At 40.2% G+C, this 14394-nt stretch overlaps 1 protein-coding gene across 3 annotated transcripts in view; it reads left to right on the top strand.

Moving 5' to 3' along the window:
* FHIT (fragile histidine triad diadenosine triphosphatase) overlaps nucleotides 1-14394 on the top strand; it is a 939636-nt gene that overhangs the window by 118036 nt on the left and 807206 nt on the right. For 2 of the 3 annotated variants that reach the window (XM_067541431.1, XM_067541440.1), the window contains exon 3: nucleotides 13228-13297. The exons of the other annotated variant lie outside the window; for it this stretch is intronic. The gene's annotated coding sequence lies outside the window, so the exon portion shown is untranslated. The remainder of the gene's footprint in view (nucleotides 1-13227; nucleotides 13298-14394) is intronic. 3 annotated transcript variants of the gene reach the window in all.

Genomic DNA, 14394 nt, shown 5'->3' with positions numbered 1-14394 from the left:
AGTCTTCTGAGTCTTTTGAGTTTGAAACTTCAACAAGGATTATCTGTCTTCCTTGGACAGTTGAAGAACTCCTTGTTTCCAAGTTTGTTTTCCTTACAGGTTGGGCCTCGCTTCTATCCTCATGTGTGTCTTGTACATCTTTCTGTTGCCTTAGATCTGCTGCATATCTTCCCAAGTTTCCATATTGAGGACTTGGTATTGATCTGAAACTTCTAGCTGTGTGGAATTCCTCCAGGTCCTCTTGTTATTGGTGGCCACAGTCTGCCCATCTTCATCTCTCTCCAGCAATATAGAATACCACTGTGACCTCTTGCCTGTGGCAGTTATGAACTGCCAGGCCTCCTCTCTGACCTCTGTCTCTAGTTCTTTGGTGGTCAGTTCCATTCTTCCTTGAATCAAAGGTACTTATGTTTCCCGAACCTAGCTATGTAGGGATTCCTCAGTTTCTCTGATTCTCAGTAGCATCATACCTTGCCATCTCTGATTCAAGAATCTTTTCCACCACTGTTCCGATGCTGGCCATCTTGATATCACAAGTAGTGCTGAACATGGAAGGAAAACCTCTTGCATTCTCTCTCTCCTGAAACCCCCTTGTTTGCTGCCTTTGTTTATGGCTCTCAAGTTCGCCTAGCAAATGACTTTTTATACCAAGTTTTCCCTTCTTAGCTCAGCTCAGCTCCAGCCCTCACCACCAGGGAGCAATTATCCACTCAGAGATTTCAAACAGCTGGGTTGATCAAAGCTCCAATGGCTAGAGCCTCGTGGCCTTTAACAAGGCACCCTGCTTATTCAGGGCCCACAGCCAGCTACACAACCCGTAAACAGAGAACAAACAAAACAGTCAACCCAACAACCCACAGACCAACCAGAAACATCATTCACCTGCTGCCCTGCTGTCTCCAAGCAGAGTCTGCAGCTGCCCCTCCAAAATGCCGGTTTTGCTTCCTGTTTGCAGTATCCAATACATACTATTAGTATGAGAATGTTTCAGAAGCTCTCTCTTTATTATGAACTGAACACATTTGCTATGGTGTCTGTAGGGCATAATAAACATGGAGACATACAACATCATTTGTGCAGCATGAACGTTCACAGTAGATGGTTGGTTAAGTGGAAGGAACGCAGGGTCTCAAGACTGTGGCTTCTTCATACATCTCGGTTGAAATGTTCGGTGCTGCAAAGGCAGTCGTGCACCCAGTGGGTTGACGGTGTTTGAAGGAGAGAATCCTGTTCCCTGCCTGCTTTAAAAAAAGTAAAAGGTGAAAAATTTGAACGCCTTCTGCCAGTATAATTGTTCAGTTCCCATTACTAATGCTCCTACGTGAAGAGCAGTCTCCTTAATTCACAACTTCAAAAAAAAAATGTCTAGTTGATACTGATAATGTTGTGAACTCCCCAATAGGGTTGAATTATTTATATTTATCTGAAAATAGACCTGCTAAGAGAGACTGAGCAACAGAAATGAGAATAGAAATTGATTCAAAAGCTGTTTGAGTGTTATCTTTGGTTTAATTGAAAGGGAAGTGTGTTTGACAGCTTCAATTATCTCCCTGTCTCAATAGCCTCTCCAATCCTTTCTGATAATTCTCATCGACTAGATTAACATCTACCTGTTGACCACCTATCTGTGAAGTTCCTTTTTAGTGTCTGATTAGCCAAGAAGCTGTTTTTCACCAATGTAAAGATTTAAGCTTTGTAAGCCAATCTGTTCTTCAGAGAGGGCCATAATGGATTTTCCTGATTCAGAGTTTGATGGACTCATCTTTCAAAAACATCCATCTATTCTGGAAACCTGAGGCCAGGTCTACACTCTGAAGTTTTGTTGGCATAGCTAGGTCGGTCAGAGGTGAGAAAAACCCCCACACCTCTTAGCTGACATAGCTTTGCTGGCAAATCCCACAGTGTAGACACAACTATGCAGACAAAAGAGTGCTTCTGTCAGCTTATTTTAAAATGTGGTTTGGGAAGGTTGTGTTTCTATGTTATCGGACAAACTCCTTCCGTTAGCATAAATTGCTAAATATATGCTAGGGGTCTCTGCTGTTATAGCTATACCGTCAAAGCATTTGTAATTCAGAGAAGGTCTGGTTGTGTACTGAACTTAGCTTTCATATTGTTGCTCCTTAGACGCAGTGGTTAGCCAATATATGGGGCCATGTTGATTGTTTCCGGTTAGAAGGAGAAACATGATGCGAGTCAGATATTTATTTGCTGCAATCCTGTTTATTTCCAAAGAATGGGCACAGTAGGAACAAACAACAGCAGGCAGCTTCCTTGCTCCCAGTTTCCAAGCCTGCTTCCGAGGCAGTCCGCTGCCCCAAAGGACTCTGTGCTTCCTCTCAGGGCCATGCTCATGATTGCTTCACTGGCTTTCTCGTTGCTTTCGGGGTTGCTTTTTGGCCTCTAAAATCCAACAGACGAACAGTGCTGCAAACAATCAATGTCCCAGCCCCTGCTTACGCAGTCAGTCCCTGGGAGAATCCCTCTTATTGTCTTGACTGACTTGTTGCTCAGGCCTTCCCTTGTAGCCCAGTGTTTTCGGTGGTGGCGTCTATTATTTGAGCTCTTTAGTTCCACAGAGGAGCTTAATTGTTTCTTCTGTCTAGCCTGGATAAAGGATGGCTATCATGCCCATCAACTTTAATGAGGTTTGTTATTGCCTTCAGATCAAAAACACGCTTGCTGGCAGCCATTAACACCTTTCAGCATAACAACATATAAAATTAATTGGGTTCTCTCTAGTCTACCCGCCTGCTACAGTGGATGTTTTATTTCCTTAAGAAACACCTATGTAAATTGCTGTATCTTGCACTGCTGTCTGTAATATTAACTGACATGCACTCTTTTTTTCCCCCCATTGGACTCCTCTAATGACTTGATAATACTAGTCATTCATCCATCACTTGACCGTAACATCTCTAATATTTCCAGAAACATCTTTGGTTGAATTATTGGTAGCAGACGGGAGATCCTTTTCTGCCTACGAAATCTAATGGCTTCTGAAGTTTTAGGGTGTTGAGATACGTACACATCCCTCATAACACTTTCTTTTGGAGCTGAGACATTTTCATGTGTTGCTTTAAAGTACAATAGGGCCATGTGTGCTTTGCCAATGCTTAGCCTGGGGAAGAGGGACCAGTGAGGCACGCAGATAAGGATATGAGATATCTAAGAGCCATATTCCTCAGACAAAATGCATAAATTGCTAATCTGCAGTCAATGCCAAGACGATTATTTTCCTAAAAATGTAATTGAAATGCTCCCTTAGGCTGGAGAGACAGCTGGGCTACCAATTCTGAAATGTATTTAGCTTTTAGTTACTGAACTGTAATTTAATAAAAAAATATTAAGTAGAATCCAGCAAATTATGGGAGATTCTCTAAGTGAAGGCTCATCTAGTAACTTTCTGTGCTATGCAGACCAGTGACAAGGCAGCTGCTGTCTGGGGGGAAGTTGTCAAATGCTTAAGACCAGCTAGACAGTTGAGTATTTTTTTTAAAAGGGAGTAGTTCCTTTGACAATTATAGAAGAGGAAAGAGAGAGATTTTTTAAAAGAAAAACTATATGGTAGCTTTCATAATTCATCTGCAGTGCAGTATTTCTATAGTTGGTTTGTCAGATTTAGATTTTATTGTGGATGCAACTTACATTAAGGCCATTTCATTCAGGGAGTTCTTCAGATTTTTTATCAAGTACTTATACTGACATACTTTGTCTATACTATACACACCTTGTCTTACTGCTAAATTAAATTTCCCTTTGACAGCTGACCACCAAATCAGACTTCCAGAGACCATTTTGTTCTTTGAGCCAGTGTGACATGGGGAAAGTATTTTATCTGTGAACATCATCTTTTGTAGATCTTTCTTACAAATATCCTTTAACAGGCTTCAAGATTCCTGAGAAGAGTATTTATTTTTATTATCTCTTGACATTTTTTTGCAATGTGAAAGTTTTGAAGAATTGAAAGAACAGATTTTTCTTGATTAATGTAGCCTTTGAGATTCTCAAATTCTTGGCAGCATGTCCCTAATGATTTTTCATATTTTTCAAAACTCTAAAGGAATAAACAGGTATATGCTTGCCAGAAAAAAATGCCTGAAAATAGAAAGAGGAACGCATTTTATTCCTAAATTTAAAAAAGAATGCACAACAAATACACATACACATCAATGGACCTTTTCCTTGTGAATATATGAGTAATTTTAAAATAGATGTTTGTCTGTGGCAGAGGGCGCCTCTTATCTGAGCAGAGCATTGTCATGAACAGTTTGTGAAAGGTGTGAAGAAAAATTGAGTTGTTCTGATGCTGAAATTCTGAACAAGACAGTAGTTTTATTAAATAAGAGCACCACACCCTTATGTGTATAAGAAATAGAGTACCCATTGTTGTATATAATAAGGTAATGTGAGAATGTGATTAAATAAACCACTCCCTGAATCCCTATGGTTTACATTTCCCACTCATCCTCCTAAGTCTCAGGTTCCTCAGTCTACCTTTCTCTCCCTGTTCCCCAAAGCCTCTACATTTCAGGTTAGTCTTTCACTGCCCATCCTCTGATTTGGTTTTAACACTGTTTTTAAAGGCAAATAAAAACTGCCATTGATTTAAATAATTTCTGTTTCACTTTATGTTGAGAAGCAAAAAACGTAAAACATACAGTGCTGAGTATTCGTCACACTAAAAATCATGTCAACAATATCAAGTAAAAAAAATTAAGCTGGTAAGACAATGTACACATAGGGCCAGACCCACAGTCCTTGATTGGTTGTTACACAATCATGATTTCAGTTGGAGTATGCCTGAATGTAAACTAAAACTCCAATCCTGCAAACTTTTATGCACCTGCTTAACTATAGGAATATCCATGTACTTTAAATATTTTAACTTGTGCTTAATTTTAAGGATCGGTGCCTGTCTAAGGACCTTGGCCCATTCTATTCAAGACATAATCCTTGATCTACAAACTGTGGCTATTAAAAGTAAATAGGACATAAGGATATCAAAGTGTACAGTTCCCTGTTTGCAAATGTGGTGGGTAGGCTTCAGGATTACAGTCTCTGCTTGTAAATTCTATCACTGTCAATAAGGGCTGTGGTTTGGTATGCTTACTGCTAGCAGGGAAATGTAGGACACTTAGAAATATATTTGTTAAACCCAATTAGTGAATTATTAATGAAAATAATTCTTATCTGTTGCTGAAGGATTAATTCAGAGTGTTTGATATAATATATCATTACTGTGCTGATACTGGAACAGATGTGGTTACTCTTGTGCTGATACTGGTACATCTAGTAAACGTGACCAAGAATTTAATGGTATTGTGTACTGAATTTAATTAGTCAATAAATTTTGCTAGCTTGTGATTTCCTTCCTAAATTATAAAGATGCCATTTATATATCTGATCTATACCCTGAGTTGTCTCAAATCCTTTGTTTCTGTAATATAAATTGTTCTGCTATTCCCTTTGAATGGGTTAACATGTTTTTATGCAGAACTAAACTGGGTTGCTTCAAGATGTATTCAATAGGTGGACTGTAATGAGTGTCAAGTATTATCAATATTGAAAGTGATTAAATGCTTGTTTCCTATAGGAACGGTCTCAGACCAAAGACTTTAATAAGGATGCCATATTTGGGGTAGGAACAGTGTTAGTGACAGAGAGACCAATCCAGCTGCCGGTGAAGTCCATGGGATTATTTCTGTTGACTTTAATGGGAGTTGGATAAGGCCCTGATCCCTGTCAATACTTGTCTGCTTGGTAGATTAGCAGGAGAAAAAAAAAAAAAGAACTCAGAAAGGGGGGGACTCCAGTATTTGTAAATGTATCATGTGCCACAAATCACATGTTGCATGAATTTGGAAAGCCGAATAATTTATGCAAATTAGGCAGTGCCCTAATTTACATATTAAGTAAATATACATCACCTTGTTTGCATTCCCTTGCCATCACAACTTTCAGTTCCTTGCTCCTCCTGTCAAATCAATAAATTGTTCCTGTCAAGCCCATCATCTCTGCTTCCATTTCTCTGCAGAGTGGCACCCCTTCAGCTTCCCCTGTGTCACTCCTCGTTCAAGTTTCCCCCTGCCTATAGCATGGTCCCCAGCATGCACACAGTCATCAAGACCGGGCTAGAGTGAGACCCTACAACGCTCTGTCCGGTATGGTTCTAGCCATATTTCTGTGGCCATTGCAATGTTCTAGGTGGAGTCGCCAGGGTTAGAGTTCTTCCATGGTGTGTGTGTGTGGGCCTATTGTTGTTTTTATCCAGGGCCATAAGGATCCTATCTAAAGCAGGCTAACTGCTGACACTGCCTCCGGTGCCTCTCCTGGAGCGCTACAGTTCTCCCAATGGGTGGAAGGAAGCAGCTGCTCAGGAACTCAGCAGGGGGTGCCACAAAGTGAGAGTCCCCCGGCCCAGCTGTGAGACTTAACCCGTTGGACATTATGTAGAAGTAACCTCCCCTTATTCTTTACTTAACACATGGTGCTGAGAGCCGGGTCTTGCAAAGCACCAACTGGCACCAGCTTTCACCACCAGCATTGCATGAAGGCTCTTCCTGTTCCACCAGATGGCAGGTCCGGATTAACCACTAGGCACAGTAGAGGCTTGCCTGTGCCTCCAGGCTGCTGAGATCCTTCAGGGTGAGCAGGGTGACTTCCAAAATGTGGCTCCTGGTTAGGCTGGTGCCACAGAGAGCTAATGACCTCTGCTGGCTGTGAGCTACAATCACAGGCCTTTCCTGTAGTTGCCAGATGCATCACGTGTATAATGTTCCAGCCCAGTTGGAAGTGAAAACGTTGCTGCTGCTACTGGGGTGGCTGGGGAGGAGAAGGGAGAGGTGGAGGAGGGGCTGACCACTACTGTTCTTTGGGGAACTGGGGTGAGTACCATCATCCCCTGAAGCAGGAGGCTCTGTATGGGCTGCTGTACCATTTCAACAAGGCCCTCGCTGAGATGGTGAGATCCCCTCTTCCCCACCCCTTCCACAGTTCACCTTTGTTGGGTGGGGTGGGCTTAGCAGGAACCCACTGCTAAAGGATCTGTCAATGGGGCCCAGCTCTGCTGGTTGTTAGGCCAACTGAGGCTTCCCTCCTCAACTCACTGTTTCCCATCATTGGGTAGACTGGCATCTGATCCTGCAGGAGGCGGGAAGCCTCGGCCTCCATCACACCAGCAGAGAGTGCTGTGTGAAAAGTGTGGCCCGCTGCTATACTCATTTTTTTTTTTTTTTTTGGTAAGGCTGAAGTGAAGATTGAGTTTAAAAAAGGAAGCTGTCTTCGCTCATAATCTTGTTGCAGGTGTATGTACAATGTAATAGAATTGTACAGATCTTTCAGATGATTTAGATTCATATTGCTAAACCCATTTTCAGTCAAGTCTGCTCAGGCATGGTATTAATGGCCTTATTACTGACTATGTAGACTAAATGATGATCTTTTCTTTCATTATGAAAGTCTGCAGTACAGCTGCAGAGCAAACAGAACTACAGCTATCAGGTAGACATCAAAGGTATGTTTCTTAGTTTGATGTTCAGTTTGCCATGCCTTTTTTCTCAGCAGGTCAAAATCTTCTTTTGTTCTTTTGAACACTTTGGAATTAGAGTAGCTAGCAGTGACACCTGCTGATGAGGGCAGTGATACCCAACTGCAGCCTTCCCCGAAGTAGCACTCTCCAGTGACACTTGTAGATGATCAGGCTTTTCAGATTTATGAGAACTTCACCAATAGTTTTCACTCTCTCTAGCAATTGGTACATAATTGGTTGAGATTTAAAAATCTTAAGACAACATTTGAAAAATGTATTATTCATGTGTTTTCGATGACTTTTTTTCCCATTTCCTTGGAAGAACTTGAGCAATAGTAGCAGAAATCTTTTGATGTATTAATCTGTTTAAACTAATTATTCTTCTGATCAAGTATAGCAATAACAGGGACATGGCTTTGTTTTAAAAAATGTAACTCATTCATGAGGCTTTGGAAAGGATGATTTCAATCTTGTACTTGAATTGAATTCCAAAATTAAAAGGTCATTTTCTATCTGTTACAACTGCCACTCTTCGTTATAGATTTCCCCATTGATACCGTTTTATAGCCAGGACACACACTTGTCTGTCAAGGCATGCCTTAGTTCTGCTCCTGTGGGAGAACTGTTAGATTTTTCTGTGCTCAAGCCACTGCAGGTGATTCTAGTCCATGTCTACAGAGCTGTATGTGGGAAATAAATCTTATACATCTTTCTTTTTTTGGAATATAGTTTGTTTTTATTTGGGTTGGGTCAACTATTCTTTAATACGAATTTCCTTTTGACATATTCTGGGGCTGCTTTTCAGGAACTTCCTTGACTTCAGAATGGGATGCTAAGGTGGTGACAAAGCAGACTCAGAGGAAGGGAGAGTGAAATCTACTTCTTTGCATTGCATTCTTTCATTGAAAGTTGATCTATGCTTACTCCTCGAAGGTGCCCATTTGTAGTTACTTACAAACCATTATGTTCTCCAGGCTACTTTATTAATTCCCTTGAAAGAATTAAATTGCAGTGGAAACATTTATTGGTTTGTGTCTTCAGATATGTTGTTTCTTTAATACAAAGGTTCAGTGATAGAGAACTGCTTGTGTAGAGTGGAAAAAGCTTGTGTCTTTACTGGATGAATTAAAAAAGTTGTAGGCCAAACCCTACACTAAGCGCCATTGTTGCTTATAACTCTAAGCATCCCAACTGTTGATAACCAATGTATTTGTGCTGAGTGACGGTAAGAAATCCAAAGGAAGCGTGAGTTAAGTAGATATGAAATAATGAAAACTGAATAAATATGCATTTTGTAAGCTTTATAGAAGATTGTTGTGGTTGACAAATATACTCTGCCCCAGCAGTAGACTATGATAAACCCTCCTTCTCTAATCCCATATCAGTGTTGGATAACAAGAATATACCTAATTCATCATCTCTCTATAGATTTCCAGTAATCTATTGTTAATGCTTGTATTCAAGTAAATATAACTAAAGATAACAGATGTAAAAAGTGTTGCATTCGCATCCCAATGAAGCAGTGAAGTGTGAAAAATGGTTGGGAACTGCAAAATATAGCCTTTTGCTAAATCTAATGACAGTGCCTAACTTTGTGATGAAAACACATTATTGTGAATGTCAGTGCACAGGGAATTGTTGAGACAGACTGCAATGATGATTGCTAAAGAAATATCAAAAGCAATAAAATATAGAACAACAATCTTCCATTGGTTTTGTTATAATTCAAACATGTTATCACTTTTGCTGTGTCATTTCACATAAGAACTTGCATTTAATATGACAGGTGATTTCTTTAAAAGAAAGTCATGGGGGAAAAAAGGCTTCTGATATTAATATATTAAATACTTAGAATGGATGCTGAAATATTTTGCATGCTTAAAAGATAAAGTTAAATATTGTGTTAAGATAAAATTCAAAATTGAGGCAACTAGTAAATTAGTTAAACCTGTTAGAGTAGCTCAAGGAGTTTAGCATGAGAATCCAATTAGATTTCAGGACAAAAGTAAAAAGTCCATTCCTGAACTCTGTTGTTATATTTTGGATTCTAAAGATAATTGATAGAAACACTCTTCCTATTCAGGAGAAAGCTTTCTTCTTGTTTTGTGTAGATTGCTTTTACTGATGGCCTAGACAAACAGAAGGTGGCTGCTTTCTTTTGACTGTTAACAAGAGAAATGTTCATCTGAAGAAAGTATTGTGTAATTTCTTCAAAGCTGTTGCTATATTCCCATTTAGGAAATTTTTAAAAATTAATGTATTGTTCATCTGTTAATAAAATATAACACTTCCTATGGCAGCATTAACGTTTTTTCATGGCAAATCAAATGTAAACACTTTGTAAAAAGTGGATTTTTGACATGATAGAGTAATGGGCCATTATGCAAAGGGGTAGCTGGACTGATAAACTTATAAAGTGCCACTCTCCAGACATTGGATTGGTATCTCTGCATTGACCTGAAAAGGCTGCTCTTAACAATCATGGAACTACTTTAATTTCATTCATCTAAATTACACTTTCTTTTTTTTTTTTTTTTAAAGTAAACTTCAAATTAAGGCTGCTAGGCAGGATGAGATCTATGATGGGAGCAGGGTAAAACTGCACTGCCTGACTTGTGGTGAAAGGAAGCATTTTCCCTGCATAGAGTAACCTTATCTCCACTTATGTTGTTTTATGAGTGTATCTTTCCTGCACCTTACACAGAAGGGCAGACTGTGCTTCCCAAGAGCAGCTGAATGGTGTGCTGGGAAGTAGAGCAGGGGCAGTCCCTGTCAGGTATTTAATGCTGCCAACTGTGTTAGGACACCCTGCTCTTATGGAGCATAGCCTCATGAAGGATGATTCACCTGCAGAGAGACAGTCACAATTTGCCCCCTAGCCATGTCTGTATTTTCTAGTAAAAGGAATTATGATTATTTACTACATTGCTCTCAGCTTTTATCACAAGCTGCCAATAAATCTGCTTGTCCCTCAATTGTTTCTGAGGCTCTGACCCTGTAATTGCTGATCTTTATTATATTTCTGTCCTTACAGGTGTGACTCTCCTATTGACCTAAAGCAGCAGTTCTGTGCATCTAGGGAGAGCACAACTGTGGATCAAATCTGCTATTTAGAACCAAAAGTAATATACTGTTTATCATTCACATGATAAAAGTCCTTATACCTTTCGTTGCAGCTGAACTGTAGACAAATTGAACAGTCTTTACTTTGTGTTTTTCCTAAGGAAGACTCTGTCTCCCTTGGCATTTGGAAAGCCCCTGCCACTAGTGAACTAATTAACATAATACCAATTAAAAAAATAAACTCTGAATTCATCCTTTGCTAACTCTGTTTTATTAAATCAAATACTTATTTAAGTAAAGAGACACACAACATTTGAAGATGTTAGTTTTCCAATTCTTAACATGTAAGTGTACCATCTTGAAGGATATATTACAATCACTGAACCACTGTCCTTTTCTTGTTACTGTCACTCTTTATTTTTCCTTTGATGGATTTATACTAGTTATTTTCTATTACTGATAGTTTGTGAATTTTTTATGGAAGATGGACTTAAAAGAAAAAAAACCCCAAAAAAACCTCTACCAAAACTCTGCTGAGCAGACCAAATTTTATCCCCTTATTTTCTTTTAAAAGGCTGAAAATAGTAGTTCTGTGTGTTTCACATATGGCAATCCAGACAGTTGGCAGGAAGAATGGGGATGAGAGTTTATACCACTCTGCACCTGCTGGGAGACAAAGATTTCCAATGAGAATCTTAAGAACCCCACATCTCACCCGTTCTTTTTCTGTCTTGAGTGAATGGACTAGCTAGCTCCCTTGACTGCTTGGTAAAAAAGGAAGACGAAACAAAGGAAGAAGGAGAATTTGTGTAATGGGATTTGATTAGATAGATAGTTTTTTTTTGCCACATTGAGTGACTGTTAAACAGCTCACACTTAATGCCCAGAGCATATCTACACATTGCAAAGATGGGATTTCTTGAAGGTATCTCTTTTATTTGGCATCTGCTGTAGCAGTGAAATTGGACAGATGCCTTGAAGGCATGGGGACCAGAGGCTTTTCTATATTTCGCAATATTCTGTCTGTCACTTGGCACAACATCGAATGTTGTGCTTAGTTTCTGCATCCCATGCTTCTATAAGATGTGTTCAGAAATGTTCTCAGTTACTGTATTTTGATGTATTTTCTTCTGTAACTTTGATTATGTATAGTCTGATAAAATAGTCTTTCCACCTTTAAATAAAAGATTAAAAAAAAAGAAATAGCAGTAGTTAAATATTCACATGGCCTGTACGCACAACCTAAGTGCAGCCAGTTATTCAGATCCAATAATGGAATATCTAAGTAAAACTGACAGATTTTTCAAAACTAGAACTGGCTTAGCTAACGTTCTGAGATATTAGAATGTCTGTGTTGTATAGGTAGCAGTTGGGGCTAGATCCAGAAAGGCTCCAAGGTGTTGCAGTGCTGATCATTATGGTGCCTTGACACCCAGTTGAATTCACGGCCCCAGGTTAGGCATCTATGCTATCTATACAATGCATGGGAGAGCTAGGCGACTAAAAATGGGGTCCACAAAAGCCAGCAAGCTGAGCAGGGAGCTGCTTAAGGTAGCCAGTAGGAAATACTGAGCAGAGCAGCCTGGTCTAAGCCCTGCCCGTGTCAGGGAGTCAGGCACCTAACTCTGCTTGAGAGTCTCAGCTGTGAACCCTCTCCTCCTTAACCTGTTTTTTTGCAAGAAACTTTTAACCTTTAGCCCAGTGGTTAGAGTGCTCACCTGGGATGTGGGAGACCAGAATTCACTTCCCCGTTGTGCCTGATGTGGAGAAGGGATTAGAATTTGGGGTTTGCTTGTCTCAAGAGGGTTATGGGGTGTTCTGGTGTGGCCCGCTCTCGGGGCTTGTCTAGATGGCTAGTTAGTGCAAGCTAGGATGTGAATGTGCAGTGTGCTAGCCTGCTGCACACCAACTGTCCGAGTGGATCCTGCTGTTGCACACTAAAAGTTCCCTTGTGTGCATTGACGTACTCACAAAGGGCTAATGATGATAAGGTGGGCTGCTGCTGCTTCCTCTTGGCCTTCCTCCCCTCCTGCCTGGTTTGAGTGAGTGTAGATGAGCTCAGAGAATGCCAGCTATGTCAGGCAAGATAGGGAGGGAAACACCTACTCTGAGGGGTCCGCTGGAGTTTGGGCATGAGACAGTTGCCCAGGCACCTAGGTGAGGAAGCTGTGATCATACCCAGAAACTGAAATGTAGGGGCACAGGGAAGTGTAACCCTGGAGATGTAGGTGCCTATGAGGTTAGGTGGTAGCTGAGCAGGGATTTTGAAGATCTCAGCAGCACCTAAATGTTGTACGTAGGTGCCTATTTGCCACTTGAGATGCCTAAGTCCCTTTCTAATCTAGCCCTTAGTGAAAATAGTGACTATTTTAAAATCCATTTTATAGCTCTGATATGTGAAATCGTAGGGCAAAACTCTCATTGACTGCAGTGGGGTTGACCCAAAGGATTTAACATCTGATGTTATGTAATAAATCTTAGTACCTGTATGTATGAGATATAGCAGCAAGTTTGTGTCTCCAGGCAAAAGTTATTTATTTCAGGGTTGGGTTTTTTTTGTTTAAGTTGTGTTCTGTTATAGAGCTTGAATTAAATTGATATAATGGAAGTCTAACCTACTCCCTATTTTCCAGGTGATATTGGGCCTCAAGTGACTTCACTGACTGCATAAGAAGTATCAGATTGGATTGCATCTTGTAGCAGGTTGGGTCATATTCATTGTTTTTGTGTGTCTTGAGTCTGAGAGTCCCTAGGGAAAGGATTGTGCTTTCTTTTCTATCTGGAAATTACTTATCACATTTTGGGCAGTATCGGAAATTAGTAATAATACCAATGATAATTTTCAACAATATTTAAGAGTAAATCCCCACATCGGACTGCTTCAGAAATCTCCCCAAATTAAGTTACTGACTGAGATGGCAATAATCTGAGAAAATAAATCACATTTTTTCTAATAATGAACAAAATAAACAAAGATTCTTTGCATAACCAAGGTTTACTCTGAAGTTACCACTGATACTGACTAAGGTCCAGGGCAAACAGGGGATACAGGGGAATAATCAGAAGTTAGTATACTTTCAGTCTTTGCCCTGATGGTCTGCTTAATTAGTTTACCAGAGCAAAAGGAATCAATATGGGAATGTGTTTATGTACAGGGAATAATTTGTTATTTAATTTTGTTATAAGGAGCTTATTGTGAGATAGCTCAGTACCTTAGAGTAAGGGCTGAATACAAAAAAATTAAAAGCTTCTAAAGAAAAGTCAACCCATCAAATCCACTGCAGAATCAGCCAGCATGAAAACCCCCACTTCAAACAATTTGATTCTTCATGTTTTGCCTCTGTCTGTTGTTCCCTTCTCTACCCACCTTTGTTCTGGCACAGCATTTTTTTTCTTTTCCTCTTCTCCCCCTCCCCATGTTCTCTTGAAGCTCTCCCTCTTCTTCCTTATTTCAGGATCTCCTTCAGGGCCTCCCAAATCATCTCAGTTGCTCATACATGCACTCACACCACACTCGTGTTCACCCTTCCCTCCCCCCCAACCTTTCTACTCCCTCCAGAGTATCACTGCACTCATCCATCCATTCATTGATCACTCCCTTCACCCCAACTTTCCACTTATCCTCTGTTGCCATGTTTTGAAAAGCTCCTTGAGCGATGCCCCTTGCAGCTGTGAGTGTTGCTGTGGCTTTTTTCTCCTTAATGGAGAAACTCTGATTTATGCCTCCTCCCCAAATCCTTTCTTCCCCTGTTGCGGTTACCACTCTGCCTTCACAAACAGACTCCCTTCTCCTTTGTTGG

Source organism: Emydura macquarii, unplaced genomic scaffold (genome assembly GCF_026122565.2).
Source record: "Emydura macquarii macquarii isolate MOO-44397 ecotype Brisbane River unplaced genomic scaffold, CSIRO-AGI_Emac_v2 contig_71, whole genome shotgun sequence".
NCBI classification, from domain to species: Eukaryota; Metazoa; Chordata; order Testudines; family Chelidae; genus Emydura; species Emydura macquarii.
The sequence above is the reverse complement of the archived record's forward strand: the minus strand, read 5'-3'. Positions and strand labels throughout refer to the sequence as shown.